This window comes from Phyllobates terribilis, unplaced genomic scaffold (assembly GCF_046119375.1).
Source record: "Phyllobates terribilis strain yellow unplaced genomic scaffold, ASM4611937v1 Scaffold_7__3_contigs__length_470593459, whole genome shotgun sequence".
Lineage (NCBI taxonomy): Eukaryota > Metazoa > Chordata > Amphibia > Anura > Dendrobatidae > Phyllobates > Phyllobates terribilis.
Window position 1 is genome coordinate 72,484,047 of NW_027362767.1, and position 12,700 is coordinate 72,496,746.

The 12,700-nt window shown below is 42.1% G+C and overlaps 1 long non-coding RNA gene across 5 annotated transcripts in view; it reads left to right on the plus strand.

Moving 5' to 3' along the window:
- The window catches only part of LOC141153705 (uncharacterized), a 33,874-nt gene that overhangs the window by 11,719 nt on the left and 9,455 nt on the right, over window positions 1-12,700 (plus strand). For 2 of the 5 annotated variants that reach the window (XR_012247338.1, XR_012247337.1), the window contains exon 4: window positions 4,806-6,887. The exons of 2 other annotated variants lie outside the window; for them this stretch is intronic. This is a non-coding gene — a long non-coding RNA (uncharacterized lncRNA). Of the gene's footprint in view, window positions 1-4,805; window positions 6,888-12,700 lie in introns of those variants that run through there. One more of the 5 variants, XR_012247339.1, reaches the window with a different exon arrangement.

Below are 12,700 nucleotides of genomic sequence, written 5' to 3' on the forward strand. Positions count from 1 at the left end.
CATTGCAAAGAACAGGTGACAGTCTGTGCCCTCCCTGGTAGATTGTGTGGGCTCCGTACTGAGGAAGGAGACTAGATGAAAGTCAGCAATGGCCTCTTATACCAGACGTTTGCATTACGTTGCTGCGTTGTTTTGTGGCTTAATAACTTCAGTGTTCATGTGCTCAGCTCTGTCTTTTTATATAGTGCTTTTATGTACTCTAGCTTACTGTGCTCACCATCTTCTATTCTGTTCTTGGTCACCCCACCTCATGGATATGGCTCATCCACTGTTTCTCCTGACTCCAACTAAACCTGTGCCCTCCACTCAGCTGAGCCTCATTTTTAGGCCAGGGTCAGACGTGCGAGAGAATGGAGCCGATTATGATATTGACACGCCGATCAAACTCTGTGATTGATCAGAGTATCACCTGAGTGTGATCAGATTCTCTCGCATGAGATAACCGCAGCACAGGTGCGGAGAAGACTGAGAAATTAAATTTTTCCATTGTCTCTTTGCACGTAAATCGGACTGCACTGGGATGACATCTGAGTGCAGTCCAATGTTTCACACACACCAATAGACTTGCAATGGGTGAGTGCAATCAGATTCTCGGATGCACATGCAGCATGCTGCGATTGTTTTCTCACGCTGAATCTACATGAGAAAATAATTGCAGATCTGCACTGCCCCATAGTATAAGATTGATCCGAGTGCTAGCCGATAAATCATCGCATGGCTCTCAGCCATGCTATACGCTCGTGTGACCGAGCACTTATTTTAGTAAGGAGAGCTGAAAAGGCTTCAAATGCACGGATTTCTGCTTAGACTGCTATCAATGAGTTATTAATGGTCATCTGAGGAACTTTCTGCTGCACAAAATGCTCTTGGGCAAATCAAGATCCACTGCTGGCAGCTCTTTGTAACAACCAATGATGTTCTTGATGGGGAGACAAATCCTGAGACTCAGCTGGCCATGGTAGCACCTGGGATATTTTGGAGTAATGGCCATACTATTGGCTCCACAAACAAATCTGTGTAAGACTGAGCTGTTAATGTATCTGGATTGAACACTAGAGGGGTCTGGCTAATGTTGATTATGCCACCCCACATCATAATCCTCAGAGTAGGACTGGTGTGTTATTCCCTTGTGTAGGCCTCTTCATGGCATTGCCAATGTGGCTTCCAAACCAATTCCTGGCTATCATTGCTTCCAAGACAGAAGCGGGAATCTTCGCTGAAGAGGATAGACATCCATTGCCATCTTGATCTGAACCTTGAGAGAAGTAAAGGGAATAGAGCGCACATAGGGTAAAACCCTAATGGAGGAGGGGAAATGGACAATCAGTGGTGTTCACCTGAGGGGGGTTGTGTGAGACACAACCACTGTAGAAGTATAAAATACAAGCTGCCCCATAGCGTGTGGAGATCTGCCAGAAGAACTTGACCAAAGTTGGATGAAAACCTGTAAAAACAGGCTGCGACACTGGAAGGAGCTTATCTTGATGCTATTAGTAAGATGGTTTTTATTGATGCTATGCGTTTCGACGCTGAACTGGCATCTTTCAAGTGAAAAAATTATTTTCACTAGAAAGACGCCAGTTTGGTGTCGAAACGCATAGCATCAATAAAAAAAAAAAAAAAAACTTCCTACTAACCGCATCAAGAGAATTCCTTTCCATCATCGCAGCTTGTTTTTGTCAACCTTTTTGATCTGAACGGTGGCGTAAGCAGCTTGCGTGTCCTAAACGTGCTACCATGGCCTGCAGCGTCTCCAGACTTGTCTCCTATCAAGCACATCAGAGACGTCATTTGTCGATAATTGCACAAGAAGCTGCCAGCAGCAGATCTTGATGATCTGTCAAAGTGCATTCAGCGCAGCAGAACATTCCTCAGACTGAGCTTTTTTTTTTTTTTTTTTTTTGGGACCATTTGGTAACCAACTTTTATTAATGCTTTATGTGCAAGAATAGAAATAAATCAATTGTGTGTTGTTGCTCTTTTTTCCCTTAACACAATACTTGCTAGTCTAAGAGGACTTGATCGTTTTGTTTGCATTGATGGTACACTGTACAACTTGTCAGTGTTTGCCTGCCAGTCAATTAGACCCTGTCCTTGGCAGGATCTGATAGGCTGCTGTATAGGGCGGGCACAGACCAATATTTTGCAATATTCTTCCACTCCAGTCCTCTGCCATACGGCATGGTGCGGTTACACTTCAGCATACTGCCTCGGCTGCCATCACTGAGGTTGTAAGTGCGGGGATTTCTGCACATGGTCCTCATACTTGCTACATGCTAAATAAATTGAGATATTTCAAAAACTTTTGTCTTTATTTGCTGATCGGTAACATGTCTCCATTCTGTGATATCCATGATTCCATGACTTTTACATTCAGCATTGACACTGCAACAGCTATAAGGAAATCCGCTCATGCCATTGGTTTAGTTACTGGGTATGGGCACAGAACAGCTTTTGGTTGCTCAACCAGGTGCATATGGTCGCATTGTGAACCCGCAGTGTTCCCTGACGAGCAAGTCGAAAAAATTCCAACTTGTTGCGACTTTTTGCAACTTGCTAGTCACACTCGCTGGCAGCAGTGCCTGCCCCATTCATCTGCATTGTAGAAGCGGCATTAAGCGATCTTTGGCTGCGCGACCTGTGTCCAGGCCAAAGTCTGCATGTTGTGATTTGTGAACCTGCCACCATTGTATGCGGGGCCTCCCAGCTCTCCTCCGACTGATTGGGAGAGAAGGACTTGGACATCTCTGGAGGCCACTTGTCTCCAGAGAGCACAAAAGACCTGACAGCGGCTCTCTCCCTTTTGAAACGCATGAACATGTGTACGGGGTAGTCATGAGGGATAGCTGCTTGTTTGACAGGGTTTCCTACTTTTAAACTTCCCGTACACATTTCTATAGCTAATATTCAATCTGCTTTTGAGATTTGCTGATTATATGTAATGCAGGATGTTAAAGGGGTTGTCCAGTCTGGGAAGAAAAGTCTGCTGATCATGGCAGTATGCGATGTGCACACTGTTTGATTTCCGTGTGTTGCTCATACTGTCGGTCATGATAGATACGGTCACATGACTGCTCACCCGCACGGGAACTACAGGGAAATTGTGACAGTATGCACACTTGATTTGCCAGTCAGTGACTGCCCTTTTTTTTTTTTTTTTTTTTTTTTTTTTTTTTTTTTTTTTTTTCCATCTGAGACTGGACAGCCTCTTTAAGAGCCCTTTACAGTATAAATGTAGTCTTAGAATCTTGACCATAATCCTCCGCTCGTGGCCTAGTGATTTCTGTGATGTAGCTGTAGGACAGCTGGGCTACTTCCGTCCGGTGGTGTCGCCCATGCTCCTGTGGGTGAAGCACCACTTCCGGCTCTTATTTACTCAGTGACATTGTTGTAATACCAGAGCCTTGTCACATGCTGATCATCCATGCTGACATTCCCTCGCACTGCTCAATGGTATGTGGTTTGTCCAGTCGTATAATGTAGATTATTTCACGCTGTATTCCTTTGTAAAGTATTACATAGATGCAAACACAGCAATGTTGAGCAATGAGTTTGGGCTTTACTGTGCACCATGCAGATCATTGCACGTGAGCTGAAGTTTTGCAGCATAGGTTGGAAAAGTTCCCAGCGTATCTGGATTTTCACCTTAGTGTCCTTATGACCTTTGTCAGGCGCGTAGAAGTTGCTGTATAGAAGAGTTTAGTGGCGTGTGTGGTTACAGCTGCCAGTGCGTGGGTGTGCGCTGCTGCAGACTGCAAGTGGCCAATTATCTGACAGCACGGTCATGTGAGATCCTCCACACAAAGGACACTTCCCAGCATCCGGCTAAACTTAGGAGACTTTCCAGTGACCTCTAGTAATGGTTTCTCTTCCTTCCATGGCAATAGCACAAATAGAAGGGGCTTAAAAGCACAAAAGAGGTGATAAACTTTCCCTTATACTTTTCTCTCTGTAGGTCCCATTCCTGTATCAGAATTTGTGAGCTAAAGGCTGAATACTGACCCAATCACACAAGTAGTGGCCTTAAAAGGTTTGGCCACTACTTATTTTATTTTTAATATTGACTGGTTATCCTTAGGATAAGCCATTAATATAAGATCTTGGTGGTGCAACAGCGGTCATCCCCATCCGATCAGCTGTTACTGGCTGTCGGGAGGTCTCCGATGCTGCCAGAGCATAGCAGTTCCCTCATTTCTATAGTGGTTGGGTACTGCAGATCGACCCCTTTAGCCCTTATGACTAAGGGTTATCTGCAGTACCCAGCTGTGGCCACTATAGAAACGAGGGAGCTGCTGTCTTCTGGCAGCATCCCAGAACTTCTGGCCTCCGCCGCCAGTAAGAGCTGATTGGTGGGGGAGATCTAAGGACAGGTCGTCAATAAAAAAAAAAAAAAAAAAAAAAAAGTCTAACCTAGCTTCCTCTGGATCCTACAGCCATTCATCAATATAATATATCAAAGATCACTTGCTGTGCAAAAAATAATCAGGCCAGTTAAAGGGAATGTTTCTTTTAGACCCCACATTTTTTTTTTTTTTTTTTTTTTTTTTGGGATATTGACAGATCACAGATTAACAAAAAAAGTTGTTTTGGTTTTTTTTTTAAAATGGATTTTGAGGGTGCTGAATCCAAGAATCCCATTACTTTTGCTGAAATGGTTCTCGTTTTTGAGAATTCATTCCTGAAAAAAATACATTCCCCCAATGTGACGTGTGTGTGTGATAACAAATGCAATAACTTGATCTTTTGACTCTAACAGTGTTTTAGGTAGCAAAATATCCCATATAATTTTGTATTTCAACTTGTAGGCTTACAATGCTATAAAAGCGACTTTTTGAAGCCAGAATTCTACTGTGAATTTGCTGAGGAAACAAGTCGGCTACAGTAAAAGTTCGTCATCAGAGTTTTGGCTTATACCCAAAAAGTTCTGTCTTTTTAATAGGTACATGTAAAAATTATGACTTCATCAAGAAGAGCCTGCATCAACAATTCTGATGTATTCTGCTACATCTGTGGAGAGTACATGGTTGAAAAACAAAGAAGAAATATCACAGACTTTGTGCATTGAGTATACCTGGCTTATTTTGGGGCACAGCTTGGAGACCAGGATGAGTCTTGGGCTCCACATATGGTTTGCAAAACGGGTGTGGAGCACCTCCGACAATGGACCAGTGGTGAAAGGAAAAAGTTTAAAATTTGGTGTGCCGATGGTATGGAGAGAACCGAAAAACCACCACGACGATTGTTCTTTTTGTTTTGTGAAGATTAAAGGCTCTAATCGTTACAAGAAAGCTCGGTGGGATTATCCTGATTTGGAATCGGCAAGACTGTCTATTCCACATGGCAATGACGTTCCCATACCAGTGTTCTCCAGACTACCAGACCATCCACTGTCGGACTCTGAGGAGCGGCAGGGATTGGCGTGTATGGGAGGTAGGAGCAGTGGAAGTGAATTTGAGGGGAGCTCTTCGAGGCATCGACCATTAAGCCAAAAAGAACTCAATGACCTGATTTGAGACTTTAATCTGTCCAAGCAACTTCTGAACTTTTAGCGTCCAGATTTAATGTGCAAAATCTCATAAAGGCGGAAGTTAGGCTGTCATTTTATCGGACAAGAGAAGAGGGGTTTCTCCCATAGTTCAACCAAGAGGTAGAACTTGTATTCTGTAATGTCCCAGGAATTGGCTTTTTATAGACGGCTCCATTAGAAGCTTGACATGCGTTCTCTTGCACATTGGTAACCGTTATCTCTTCCCTATGCTCACTCCAAAAAACTTTGAAGCTGAAAATTTAAAAATCGTGTTACGGAAAATTCGTTATCCTGAATATCGGTGGTCGATTTGTGTTGATCTGAAGATGGTGAACTTCTTGCTTGAACAGCAATCTGGATACACAATACCCATGCTTTATGTGCCTCTTGGTTAGCAGGGCAAAGCAAGATCATTGGACAGAAGTGTCATGGCCTACAAGGGGAAGAAGTGATTGTTGGTGCTGCAACTATCATCACCAAGCCACTGGTGGACAAGGACAAAATCCTTGTCCCACCTTCATATTAAGCTAGTGTGGGCGCAATGGGCCCGCCAGAATAATAAAGGAATTTGTTAGGGCTTTGGACAAATCAGGTAATTACTTCAAGTACATTTGTAGATCATTCTCTGAAAGGAGCATGGAAAAGCTAAAAGCTGGAATCTTTGATTGTCATGAGTTTACGAATATGAGGACCAATTCCAGTTTTACCACCTGCATGAATGACACTGAGGCTTCGGCCTGGAATAGTTTTGTCTCTGTTGTGAAGAACTAGTTGGGTAATCAGAGCAGATAATTATGAAGAATTGGTAGAAGATATGCTCGCTAACTTCAGAAATTTGGGAGTCAGTGCATCTCCATAGCCATTTAAACAGATTTCAAGATAACCTTGGAGACTTTGGCGAGGAAAAAGGCGAGATATTCCACCGGGATAGGAAAGTGATGGAAGAGAGATATAAAGGCAGATGGGACATACAAATGGTGGCGGACTAGTATTAGAGTCTCTGTGATTTTCCCAATGATGCACATTTTTTATTTGTTACTGGTATAGCACCATTAATTCCACAGCGCTTTACAGACATCACTGTCCCCATTGGGGCTCACAATCTAGATTCCCTATCTGTATTTTTTTGGAGTGTGGGAGGAAACCGGAGAACCCGGAAGAAACCCACACAAGCACTGGGAGAACATACAAACTCCTTGCAGATGTTTTCCTTGGAGGGATTTGACCCCAGCGCTGCAAGGCTGCAGTGCTAACCACTGAGCCACCATACAGTGCTAACCACTGAGCCACCGTGCTGCCCTGACTAAAGGAAATCGCATAAACAGTTGTTAATGACAATGCTTCAAAAAAACACTAATATTGTATTAATCAAATCACACTTCTTCTTTTTTTTTTTTTGTATGATTTTAGACTCTTTACTTGATGTAACAAAATAATAATCTTGCAATCCTGAATACTTTTCAATTGAGTTGTTTATTAAAGGGAATCTCTCACCCCCTGGATCTATCAGACCTCTAATAGGAGACATACAGGTATGTATAGATTCACATTTCTATCACCTGTACGCCCATATTAGAGGTCTGATAGGTCTCAGGGGGTGACAGATTCCCTTTAACTATTAAATATCTCAGAAACCAGAGCCAATCTGGCAAAACCGAAGTTATAATCGGCACCATAAACGTAATATAAAAACTGTTCAGACATCGTTGGTAAAAAAAATCTTTGTACCAGTTGAGGAGGGCCCAGCTCATCCATTCACGCCGGGTACCTCCTATTTTTGTTAGCTGAAAGGGTTTCCAAGTATTAGTGTTTTGTTTTTTTAAATCTCTCCAGAATTGCACAGGTTAACAGTAGTGTTGAGTGAGTATGTTCTTCGGTGAGTACGCTCGGGCCTCGGTGATATGAATGATTTGCAACTGTTAGACATTCCTCCCATGTAATAAAACTGTCAAACAGTTGCAAATCATGCACACGGGAGCGATTCACCCATATCACCGAGCAGCTGTAACTACTCGGTGCTCGCCTGAGCATACTCGCTGAAAGGGTTAACAGAACATACTCGCTCATCACTAGTTAACAACAAACAGAATGTTACTCATCTCACTACTGCCTTGACATCCAGACGTTGCACATGCAGTTGGTGACGCGCCTACCAGTATAAAGCTCCACGTGAGTAAGCGAGGAGGTGCCCCAGCTTATTCACATTCCCTGCTAAGTGCGTGCATACTTCAGAGGCTTTCTCATTTGTTTATCTGAGAAGAACTGGCCCCGATGGCTAGGGCTACGGCCGACGCGGAACTGGCCCCGATGGCTAGGGCTACGGCCGACGCGGAACGGGCCCCGATGGCTAGGGCTACGGCCGACACTGGCCACTGTAACTGCACATTGTGCAAGTCTATAAATCACCTTTTGCATTTCCATGAGCAATTTGATGGTTGTTGCTTTAATTCTCATCTTTGGACCCATAGACTGTCTCTATCAAAGCAGTTTTATATTTTGAGGCATGAGCCAGGAGTGTGATTAGAGGTCTGACCACTGGGGCGTCTTCCGGTGTCACCAGCCATTGCCATTGTATGTATTCAGTAAGTGAATAGAAGAAAGGTAGCACTCACCATAGGTATGCGGAATCTGCAATCTTTATTTGGATAAAGATATACGGGAGCATGACATGGACCTGTAGAAGCGCAATCAAGCGAGAAACTGCGGTAATTGAGTAACGCGCTCCTCCTGCACTGCTGCTCCCGTATATCTTTAGAGTCATTCCATGTCAAGTGGACCAGTGGTCCCCACTCGACCTTCTCCGATTTTGTTGAAAATTTATAAGGATGTACATGTATGTTTGAAAAGAGGTTCTGTAAATTTTTAGGGCCAGATCTCAAATACATTGGGCACTGTTGACCTTTCACTGGAGGTTCCACCAAGCCTGCAGCTTCAGCTAAGAGGGTTTTGCAAACTTTGGCACATAGCCAGTATAGAACTCTAATGGCTATGATACTGAAATTTGGCATACTAGCTCAACTTTTGCTGCTAAACACGATAAAATTATTACCGGCTATGACAAAACAATATTTCGGCCGCAATTTTGTGTCAAAGTAGCTTGTAAAATGCGTTGCATAAAATTTATGCCAAACTTTGCCCATATATAACTCAAGACCAAAAACCAATAGTAACTGGTGCTTTGCCCTGTACACCAAACATCTACATGACTTTGCATTGCTGCAATATCACGGTCAAACCATATGTATTTGTGGAAATATTCACACCCACATATGATGAACAACTTAAGAAAAACGAATTTTACCTATTTTTAGGTCAAATTTCTCAAAAAGGGTACCCCTAAAATATATTAATTCTGATATCATTAGAAAGAGCACATTTTTCTCTACACAGATCATTGGTTTTTGTTTTTTTTGGGAGTCTCTCAGTTTAAGAAAAGAAAAATGCCACTGAACATGGTGTTTATTAATAAGCAATGAATGGTAACTGCACTATTCAAACCTTTGCGTTGGTCCATGGTGGTTATACCACAACCAATTCCCTAAGAATTCGTATTATAATCCTATTAAGAATTGTAATAATGCTGTCTTTCGAGAATTGGCAGCCCCATCGCCTAGGAGCCATGGCCGATAGCCGTGCAAGGCCAGCCGCGGGCGGTCTCTTTATCGCAGGTTCCGAAGCCTGAGTGTGGGTGTCTTTGCCTAGGATCCCAAGCCTAATATTGGGTAGCTTTTGTTTGTTCCCAAGCCATAATGTTCAGTCTAAGTGGTCTGGAATTGTTGCTGAATTTGCAACCTAATCGGTTCAGAGAAGCTGTATTGTCGGCCCATTGCTGTTGCAGCTGGTGCTGGAATTATTGCAATGATTGACTGCTCGGGAATCCAGCATGTATCATTTCTCACAGGCCAGTGAAAGAAGCTAGCTGGTCCATGAGGATGCATAAAATTTATTAATGCATCATGGTCGTCGACTGAAATTTCAGAAATATTTCCAATCCACCAGTTCCTATCGTAAATGCAGGCAATGTATTGCCCTGGCTGGAGGTTTGCAATTGGCACAAAAGGCATTTCTGATCTGACAGATTTATCTACATGGGCAATGAAAGATGATGGGTCATTTGACACCCTTGAAATGCGAATCTTTTTGTCATCAATTGGCAAACTGGTGATTTTTCTCTTGTTCCAGCAATTGTATGTCCATATTTGAACCTTTCCTCTTGAACTACCCATATTTCGTCAATTTTTTTCTTTTGGAACCAAAAAATTTGATTCCATGCAGTTGCTCGTTGCAAAAGTTGAATAAATCCACCGGGGTCAGTATTTGGTTTTCAGTTGGGCGTTGAAGACTGGCACGAGCTGCCAACCTCTTTGCTGTCCCTCCAATCCCATCACAGGGCGACTTGCCATGACTGGTACCAAAAAAATTCCATTCAGCGCTGATATTGAAATCAGCATTGTGGTGGCACAAGTTGAGAATTTTTGTACTGAGCTGCAGATCCATCGCTGAAGTAGTGGATATGACGAATCCCATAGATGAGTCTTGAGATACTCCACAATTACTGTTAAAGTGTGGACTGCAACTGTCATGTCGTGAGCAATCACTGATTATGCACAAGCTGATGTTCTGCGCAGCTTCACCATTTAACTCCTTGAAGTAAATTACAAATGGGTGTACTGTAGCTTGACTATTTTCCCAGTGGAAACCTTGAATGGCATCTTGAACAATAAATGAGTAATTTTCAGCAAAGTCCATAAGGATCACAAGCTCTCCAGGTCTCAGATTTTCCTTCAACGATTTCAACTAGCTACTTTGATGCTTGGCGATTGTAGTGATGGCTACAAAGTTTAGAAATTTTCAAAACCAATTCTTCAATGAAATCTTCTATAGTCAGTTGTTTAGTATCAAGCGTGTCTCGATCAGTGTGAATCCATTGTTTGAACTCAATAATATCTTCAGGGTCACTGTTGACAAACACATTGACTAGAAATTCTTTTAAAACTTCAGGACCCGGGCATTTATCACAACGGCCAAGCATACAGTCCTTGGATTCAATTCCACAGACCATTTTGCATATGAGCTCTTTGTAGTCATCATAGATTGGGCATGCTGCAAGCATTAGTTTGACATTTTGGTGAATGGTACACACACAAATGGAATGTGTTCCAGCAGCTCCAACGGTTACGCACCACTTTGGCCGAAGCTCACAAAACTTGGAAAATCCAATTTCAGCGCCATTCCGATCCCGATAGGCAACAAACATTTCCCTCATATTGCTCAGTAATAGTCGCTTTTGCATCTGCTTTTTTTTCTCCTGCTATTCGCACTGAATTCATCATCCTCAAAAAAATGGCTGCACATTTTTCTTCACTTCCTCAGAAACTTTCTTGCCACACTTGATTCTAGGAAAGGCTAAGATCCCATGTTCACATTTAAGCTTTCGAGCTTGTTTGACCATTCGTTCAGAGACACCGAATTCGTCTGCTATAGCCTTAATGGACCAACTTTTAGGTGCCAATGTCAAGATTTGGACCTTTTCTGCCCGACTGGACACCTGCAGCTTTTGCTTCAAATCTGCCAAAAGGTGATTGTAATCCAGACACATTTTGCACTGTGCTATTTTTGTTTGCTCAATGTCTTTCGGCTCAAGCCCTCCAATTGAAGCAATCTTGCTAGAAAATGCATTTTGTACCTGGCTTATCTTTCTCCTTGCATATCCAAGTGAATCCTGCTGGCTTACCCATGGATATTTCAGAGGAGAGATGCCAATGGATGTTAAGCTTGAATTTAGACTTTCAGGAGAACATTCCATTCCATCTGGATCTGATTCAGAGGAAACTGGATCAGCTGATTTTTTCCTGTTAGCAAATTCTTTTTGACATGATGCACACATCTTCTGGCCAGGCTTCACATCATTCTTTGTAAATTCGTTCAACTGGTCAGCTGCTAACAAATTGATAGCTCGCAAATTCTTTTTGGTGTTATGACCTTTCTTCCCAAAAGGATTGCAACACGATTTTTGCAAATGCTCATATTTGGTCAAGAATGAAGCTTCATGGTGTAAACAGATTTGTGAATGTTCGTCAAAATTTAGTCCCACTCGTCGACGCAGCAATTTCTGTTCATCCAATCCAAAGCTTGTAAACCATTTCAACTCATCCTTGCTATGGGTGAATGTCTTAAGGTGGCACTTCGAATTGTTCGCAAGGCCGATGGAGCACTGGGCCGATTCTTCATCAATTTCATTCTCCATCGCTAAAAAATAAATATATGCATTAAAATGTAACAATAGTCAATAACTTTTCATAAATAAAAAGGTTTTTGATTATAATAGACATTGCTAGCAACAATACAACTCTGTAACATGTGATAAGAATCTGAAAATCAAACACCAAATCAATGCATTACGCGCATAAATAACACCATGTTCAGTGGCATTTTTCTTTTCTTAAACTGAGAGACTCCAAAAAAAAAAAACAAAAACCAATGATCTGTGTAGAGAAAAATGTGCTCTTTCTAATGATATCAGAATTAATATATTTTAAGGGTACCCTTTTTGAGAAATTTGACCTAAAAATAGGTAAAATTCGTTTTTCTTAAGTTGTTCATCATATGTGGGTGTGAATATTTCCACAAATACATATGGTTTGACCGTGATATTGCAGCAATGCAAAGTCATGTAGATGTTTGGTGTACAGGGCAAAGCACCAGTTACTATTGGTTTTTGGTCTTGAGTTATATATGGGCAAAGTTTGGCATAAATTTTATGCGACGCATTTTACAAGCTACTTTGACACAAAATTGCGGCCGAAATATTGTTTTGTCATAGCCGGTAATAATTTTATCGTGTTTAGCAGCAAAAGTTGAGCTAGTATGCCAAATTTCAGCATCATAGCCATTAGAGTTCTATACTGGCTATGTGCCAAAGTTTGCAAAACCCTCTTAGCTGAAGCTGCAGGCTTGGTGGAACCTCCAGTGAAAGGTCAACAGTGCCCAATGTATTTGAGATCTGGCCCTAAAAATTTACAGAACCTCTTTTCAAACATACATGTACATCCTTATAAATTTTCAACAAAATCGGAGAAGGTCGAGTGGGGACTATTTTTAAAACTGGTCCACTTGATGTGGAATGACCCTTTATCCAAATAAAGGTTGCAGATCCCGCATACCTATGGTGAG